This window comes from Etheostoma spectabile, chromosome 6 (assembly GCF_008692095.1).
Source record: "Etheostoma spectabile isolate EspeVRDwgs_2016 chromosome 6, UIUC_Espe_1.0, whole genome shotgun sequence".
In the NCBI taxonomy this organism is placed as follows: Eukaryota; Metazoa; Chordata; class Actinopteri; order Perciformes; family Percidae; genus Etheostoma; species Etheostoma spectabile.
In genome coordinates, this window is record NC_045738.1 from 14,185,539 (window position 1) to 14,193,779 (window position 8,241).

The following is an 8,241-nucleotide window of genomic DNA, read 5'->3' on the forward strand; positions in this document are numbered from 1 at the left end:
AGCACGTTTTCCTCCCATCCCCGAAGGCTATGTTGAGTTTCCAGACCCTCCTTCAGAGCGCTTTGGAAGAGGGTCTGGCAAAGCGAGACTGGGTGAATACCAGGACAAAGATGATGGCCTTTTTTCAGGAAAAGTAGAAGGTTGTTTTGTCTCCATCCCTCCCAGGGGATGTGGGACATGTTCTAATGTCTCAGTGTATTGTTTGTAATTGTTTGTTTCTGAATATATATTTTTAAAAAGTTTATCCCAACAAAAAAGGAAAAGTAGAAGGTTGTAAGGCTTTTTAGTCATATGAATAGGCCGTATCTACCCATAACAGTACACCAGCTTTAAAACCTAAAATACATTACATTGACATATTCATACTTATTCCTGATGGGCTGCGTCAAACCCTGAAGGTGCCAAACTATTTGTCAGGCTTTCTCCTAATGCAATTTAGGATATAACAGATTGCCCAAAATTTTACCATCATTTGACCTGAGGAAATACTAAAACTCAAAGATAGACGTCATGAAGTTAACGTTATGCAGTTGCTTACAAGTTAAATGATGTTTTTTAAGCACAAACTTTGGGGTTTTAGAATTATGATTACAGCACCTAAGGGGATTAAAATGACCATATTGTTGGTTTATTTAAGCCCATGCAAACAAATGACGAACACCTAATTCTAAAAGGCCAAAAGAACTTTCTTTCAGGCTCTGGTTTTAATTCAGTACAGTCAGTACAATGTGAAAAGAAATTCGATATCTGTAATAAATCACAGAGAACATTGTGATTTGTCACTTTATTTTCTGTGGAGGTATACACTGTTTGGTTTTAGTTCCAGCCCCGCTATCCCGGCAAAGGGATAGCGGGGCTGGAATGACAGCTAATCACATTTTGATCCTTCTCCCTCATGACTCCCCTCCTATAACTTTGCCTTTGCATGTGTGTTCTTTTGTGTGTTTTAAACAGCTGATATAAAATGGAGAGCTAAAAAAAGGGGTGAAGCTGTTTTATATGACCGTAAAAAAGGATGAGTTTCAAAGTGTGGGTGTGTGTTTATATGTGTGTAAAGGGTGTCTTTGCCCCTGCTTCCTCACTCCCTGTCCCACTTTAACCACATCTGGAAGGGATCAGCTGGAAGGGCTGGAGACCGTGAAAAATTAAGAAGCACTTAAAACAGAGCAAAATATTTAAATTGAGCGAGCAGATAGGATGTGTGAACTACACCTCCTTGCACTGCAGGAATGTGAAACTGGAGAATCTGTGGAACATGCATCTCTTGTTTCCTCTCTCTCCACTCCTTGTGCTCCTTTATGGTTTTGTTCTAATACGCAGTTACGATGTTATATCTTTTTTTAAAAAGGGTCATAAAATGATGAATACCTTTTACCCCAGCTTTCCTTGTTTCCATATGTGAAGTGGCAAGTTTATGTTGAAATCTTATCCACTAAAATATAAATACAGATTTTTGGATGTACATGCCAGTACTACCCAATATTTAAACCCTTCAGGTTTATTTGTGTATTAAGCTAACTTTCCACAAGATATAGCAGCGACAAAAAAACAATGGCACTTTCTTTACAATTCTTCAAAGAAATCTTTTGCTTAAATCAAGGGAAATATGTTTTTTTTCCTTTACACTGAATTTTGTATTATATCATAGAGTCATAACAAGGAAAATATAAATATGGCAAGCTGACCAATGTCAAAATCACACACATACTATCCTTTAGTGCTCCTTTGTATTTTGATTGGGGATCCTGATTATGACAAAGATTAGATTTGAGGTAAAGAGGCAAAAAAGAGAATGTCCATTCCACCTCATTCCTTAATTCTCCAACCAAGCACAGCCATTTCAAGGTTGTTTTTTTCCCCCCATTGAAACTCAATAATACACAATTATTTAAAAAGGAAACTGAAACTTAACAGCTTTCCAAAGCATAATATTGACCACCCAACAGATTACATCAGTCCACAATGTATGCTAAAAGAAGCACAGAATGTTGTCTTTAGCAACAAAATAGGGGTTTCATTTGAGACAGCTAGGATGAATTTTGAAGAAACCGAGATCCTAATTTTTGTTGTTCTTTTGTGTGCAAATCTGGGGATCAATTGTTGTCCCAGTCTCCTTGGGTTATGTTCAGTATCTGTATTGATTGTATCTATTCAGTCATCTGCAATCTGCAAAACAAAAAGTGCCCACTTAAGAATTCTTATTTCTTACTTCCTAATTCTTACTACATACTTCTCAACAAAATAAATCTCTGCTTGTTGCTTTTTCAGAAATACCTTTTGTCCAATTTGATATAAAATCGTTGCATTCTATAACCACTACATATAATCTGTGCATCATGTTCAATCTGTGGAAAATAGGTTGTCATGCAGGGTCGCATGTAGTCATGACCATCTCTCTGGTGGTTTGCAACGACTTTACTTCCCATCAGATATAATGAAAAGTTTGAGCGAAAGCTGACAATAAGGTATTTGTCTAAGGAAGAAAGAACCAATCTGTGCTCTAAAGCATTCAACAGAAGATGCTGCAGCGATGGCATCCTTCCTGCGTACCTCTCCCAAACTTTCATCTCAATCACACAAGATTTGATTTAAGGAATTTTCAGCCCGTGCCCTATCTTTAGCTACACAACTGATCTTTTGGTTCTTCCACAAATCTTCACTGGCACCCTCACTTTGTTTTCCTAAGTAATCAGTTATTTGATCCGCCATTGGGTCTATCGCCTACTGCAGCATTTGAGCTCAATTATTGGGCTGTGAGCAATTTGTAGACAGTTTAACTGACTCTCAAGCCCTTTGGGGAAACCGAATCCTGTCCGATGTTTGCCTCTTTTCTCTTCCTTCCTCGTACTCAAGCTCACATACAAATCAAATCAAAGTCATTCTTTGCAGTTCAATTAGGAGTTGTTAGGACAAATGTGGCGTGTTTATTTGGGCCATTGGGGGTGCATATGTCGGCAGTAGATGTGTGATCAGTCCTGATTTCTTAGCAGTAGGGGGTCACATGGGGTTTTGAATCATGGTGTTTACTGCAGAATGACATACTAAATCACTAGCACATTCAGATTTCCAACACGCAGCTCCTCTTATGTTTTACTTATACAGATGGGAAACAAGTCCCATTACTGTCTTCTGCTACCAAACATCTTTTGAGTGGGAGACACACATGCATGTTCAAAGAATGAGTGTGCATCATATGGATGATTTATTTTTTCCCAAAACACACACGCACGCATGCACGCACACACACACACACACACACACACACACACACACACACACACACACACACACACACACACACACACACACACACACACACACATACACACATACACACTTTGAAATGTAGTTGCTTTTAAAATAAAATAAATCATGCTGCCATCTGAAGCACTGGACCCATCTGCTTAATGATTGTCTTCTTATATACTGGTATTCAAAAATTATATAACCTTACTCAGTCATTACTTAAGCTCTAAACATGTAGTTATTCTTTTTAATAATGCACAGAGAAACTGTAGATGTTAAGTGTCTGGTCTGATGTAGCTGGCTCTCAAAACACTTTACACTACAGATGCAGAAAATACACTGTGAACACAAATGTCTGTTTGACTTGTCTGACACCTGTTCAGCAAAGAGAAGGCACAAGTCAACAGCTCTAAAGAGGGAGAGCCATGTAAAATAAAAAAATAGAAAAGAACACTCTTCTCCTTCGATTGAAGGAAGAGACACTACTACCACTCTTGGGAATCTGTTCTTGTTTAACAGTTGGCGAGAAAATCCAGTAAACGGGCTATTACAAACATGTTTTCTGTAATTGTGTCATTTTAGATATTCAGAAAGGTGTTTTTTACTACTATGAACAGATAAACAGTATCTATAGAGCTTGGAAAACATTTACAAAAATAATATACACAATGTTTACTAACTGGAAAATGTACTCCATGATAACTCAGGTTGCAGGTATAGACTACCACAAAAGCAAAGCCTGTATTGTGACTCCAAATGTTTCTCCTGTGAATGTGTTGAAAGGTATATTTATTGAACTTAGGCTAAAAGAGTTGTTTCAGATGGTTCCGATTCATCAGCCAGATTGGACATCTGTTCCTGGCTCAACCAAGAAAAAGGACTTAACTTACAAAAATGTGTTTATTTTGGAGTGTGTTTTTAATGGCCTTTCCAATCCTAACAAGTTGTCAAGTATATGCAATGGGCAGGTAAATTGCATAGTCCGGCTTCAGACATGCTCAAAGATGTGATGGCCATCTCAGGCACAGAATGAGAAACACATTTTCACTCTGATTGCAAACTGAGATACAAGTACTTTAAAAGACATTTTATTGCATATTAGCGGTCCTAAAATGTGTAGTCTCACCACAGGAAGAAAGAAAGTTAACACTGAGTGACAGTATACTTACTGCATTATGTTCATAGAAAATGCATGGGGCGGGGAATGGGGGATTACATTTGCAATAATCTATTGTGTATAAAGAGTGCAGTGCTGCTTTAACAGACATTTGTACTATTTGGTATAAACACATTTAACTGTGTAATTTTGAGAAACATTTTGGCTCAACAAAGCAGGACTCCAAAATGCTACTGATCTCAAACCCACTCAAAACATCTGAAACTGAACTGTGCTGGAATGGCACATGCTATTTATTTTCCATGTTTGAACATATCAGCATGATATTACGATGATCAGTGGGCACGGAAAACAAATGACTAGACATTACCCCACAATAGAGGAGCAATTTTACCCACAAGTGCAAAGAGCTTTGCTCCAATAGCAGGGTCGTTTCTACAACACTATTATTCATTCTTTATCACCCCATTATCAACAATGCATGACTATGATTAACAGTTCAGTTCAGAAATGAAGAAATATTATACTGTTTCCTTCTGCCCAAAACCTGGTAATTCAGTACAAGGACATCATAAAGGTTGCATATTTTTTATGTACATGCTTTATCAGTCAGACAAAAAATTATGAAATTTATATTTTCTAAGTGAGGAAATAAGGGTAGTTGGAGGCAATGTCTGTATGTCATACTGAAAAAAGAACAATGCTTTAACCAAATTTTCTATTTGGACACTGACAGCTACAGACTTGCATGTGGACAGCAGACGTGGATGCGCTGTTGGGGGTCTGTGTACACGTTCAAAACATGTGCACAAGAGATCGAGATGGCAAGCATACGAGAGCAAAAATAAGGGCTCCTTTGTTTTTTTGTATTTGGCTGAAAAAGAAAAAGTCCTAAAAAGAAAAAAGGTACAGTGACCGCTTAACACAAACAGGACTAAGGAATGGAGAATAAAGTACATATATACAGTACATAAAACAGGTATCCATTTTGCCTTTATAGTGCATAGACTGCTTGAGTGCATACAGACTTCAGAACATTGTGGCAGCCGTGAAATGGCCTTTGAGTCTACAGCCACGCTAACAGCTCTGCGGATGTATTTAGACACAGGAGTGCTTTAAGCTCAATGCTAACATCACAGAATGTACTGAGTAGTAGGCAGGCAGGCAGGCAGGTAGGTAAGTAGATGGACTTTAGTAATTACTCTGTTACAGCAGCAAGTTACAAGGATATATACGCTCAGTCAAACACTTACAGAAAATGCAAGAAATATACTAAAAATAATAATTATGATAAATAACAAAAAATAGATAACAAAAGACCAAAATAAAATACACAATTACCTACTGAAAAAAAATACTTGTACATGTATCTACAGGTGCAGAATAAAATTAACAACCTACATACTGTACATAGTATATATATATATATATATATATATATATATATATACATGTGTACGCACACACACACATATACTGTAGATATGAAAATAAAATATTTATGATATTAGATGTTTAGCAGGTGTAATATTTACCATTATCAAGAACTTAGTTTAGCATGTTAGCATGCTAACATTTGAAAATAGACACTAAACACCAAGTACAGTACTGAGGCTGATGGGAATGTCACTTGTTACATGGCAATAGTTGTTGAGATATTTCCCTTAACGCAATAGTGCATAGTTTTGTCATGAGGAATTCTAAGTATCGACAACAACATTGTTGTTGCAGCCACATGATACAAGCCTTCTGTGATCACGCACCACCCCTATCTTCCATGTGGTTGCTTGTAACCAAAGAGAACACTGAGAATTAAAAAAACACGATGGACTCATTAGAAAAGGTAATTCTCATCACTCAAGTTTTTGCTCGTGAAAGTAGCTGGACGGCACCATTTTCTAAACACAGCCATGCTGAGAAATACAGAGTTGTGTGGAGCTGATAGTCTTAATTAGCTTTGTATCAACTAATTTGGCTAGAATGTAATGAACCATCAGTCATTTAAAAGATGTACACTCTAAAGCTTTAAAACCAAAAATATCAATGGTGGCAGAGGAGAAAACGTTTAGGGGGGATCCCCAAAGTCAGAGGATTACTGGGAATCACAAATGTCTGTGCACCATTTGGTGCCTATCTTGTAGTAAATCATGATATTTCGCTGGAAGTGCAAACCTTGCCTTACTGGTGGAGCTAAATAAAAAGTCAGTGGATCACCAAAGGGGCTAGGATTGATCTTTTAGGGATCCTAAATATCTGTACAAAAGTTAATGGTAATCCATCAAAAATTTGTTAAGATATTCCAGTCTCGAACAAAGCGGTGGACCGACTGACCAATATCCTTAGATCCAGGCTCTATAATAATACGTAATAAGTAATACATTTTCCACAGTACTATATTCTGTACACTTTAGAAACAACGAGTAAAATAACAGTTTATGTTTCAAAAAAAAAAGAGTTGTTTAACTGAGAGTTGTTTAATATCGGATGACGATGGAACACATTTGGCTCTGGCAAAAACTCCACAGTCACTAATCATCTCATGTCAGCTTTACTAAACAACTTAAAAGATGATGTTACCCATTTTCATACCCGAAACATATTGTGCTGTTTTAAATGTGTGGCCTTTGAGATTGCATTAGGCAGGCTTTGTTAGAGTTTATCTTCTCTGAGTCTAAAGAAAATTCTAAAAAATAAAAAAAATACAACAATCTTGAAATTAACAATTCATACCTAGACACAGTTGTAAATTTTTAAAGATCTAGATCATCCCAATAACTGGCACTGAAGAGAGAACGCTAGGATGAAATATTTCTAGTTCAAAGTTAGTTATACTTCTTCAGTTGGGTACTTCAATATCGTCCCCTGCCAAAGCTTAAATAAGCTCAAGGCCGCTAACAGAAGAGTATTATATCTCCTCTCCCTGTCCAGTTCCTTATTTTGTGGGGGATTGAAACAAAATGTAGGAGGAGCTACAACAACCCTGTATGTCTACAAACAGGGTTATTCTTGAATTAGAGGGCACTGCCGAGTAAATGGGATCTACATAATTCCACTGAGTAAGTCAGTAGTAGCTATTGAATACCGTAAATCCATTTAAAGGCAACCTGCACGTTCTCTCCACAGGTGCTGTTGGGTGTATTTGATCACAATAAAGATGTGACAAGTTGAAGCCTCTAAATAGTGGCATATGCATTTGTTTCATCTGGATGCTCTTCTATAAAAGAGTTATTGAGTGGCAACGTTTTTTACAATTTGATGATGGGCGGAAATGTGCATGCACCACAGCTGGCTTCAAACAGATGTGTGGTGCTATGATTTATCTTATGGGAAATAAACAGAAGCTGTGAAATAGCACAATTTATTTTTTATTACTTCCAGCTAAAGTGTCGTATTGGACCTGAGCATGTCCAGACTCTGATTAGTTACCACCTAGCAAATGTATTAAAAAGGTAAAACATTTCTGTGTGTTATTTTCTGCAGCTGGTAGTACATCTTTTGGTATCATCTAAAGATCAGTGTCCACATATGGTTAAATGCTTTATTTGGTCTTGAATCAAGTATAATCACAGCTGTAATGTACCCCGATTCCTTCAAAATGTTGTCACTTTTCTGAAAGGGTCACAACGCCGTAGGAGCAACAGCGTAGCGACGCCGTAGCTGCGGCGTAGAGTTGACGCAGAAGCATTAAACAGCCTTTGCTCTGAAATATAATATAATCTATTTCATTTTTTAGGAGAAGAGAGTTTCTAATCTAATGCGTACACTTTACTTTAACGTATCACTCATTTTCAGGAACTATCTAGCAGGGCTGTAGGACTCGAGTCCGGTCTTGGACTCGAGTCCGGACTGGAGACCGTTTTTCTATGGTCTCAGACTTG

At 37.4% G+C, this 8,241-nt stretch overlaps 1 long non-coding RNA gene across 1 annotated transcript in view; it reads right to left on the minus strand.

Annotated features, from left to right (window-relative positions):
- LOC116690496 (uncharacterized) overlaps nt 1–6,043 on the minus strand; it is a 15,315-nt gene extending 9,272 nt beyond the window's left edge. Inside the window, exons 1-2 of the long non-coding RNA XR_004332271.1 lie at nt 6,033–6,043; nt 1,908–1,914 (exon numbers count right to left, since the gene is read on the minus strand). This is a non-coding gene — a long non-coding RNA (uncharacterized LOC116690496). The remainder of the gene's footprint in view (nt 1–1,907; nt 1,915–6,032) is intronic.
- Nucleotides 6,044–8,241: the final 2,198 nt, after the last annotated feature.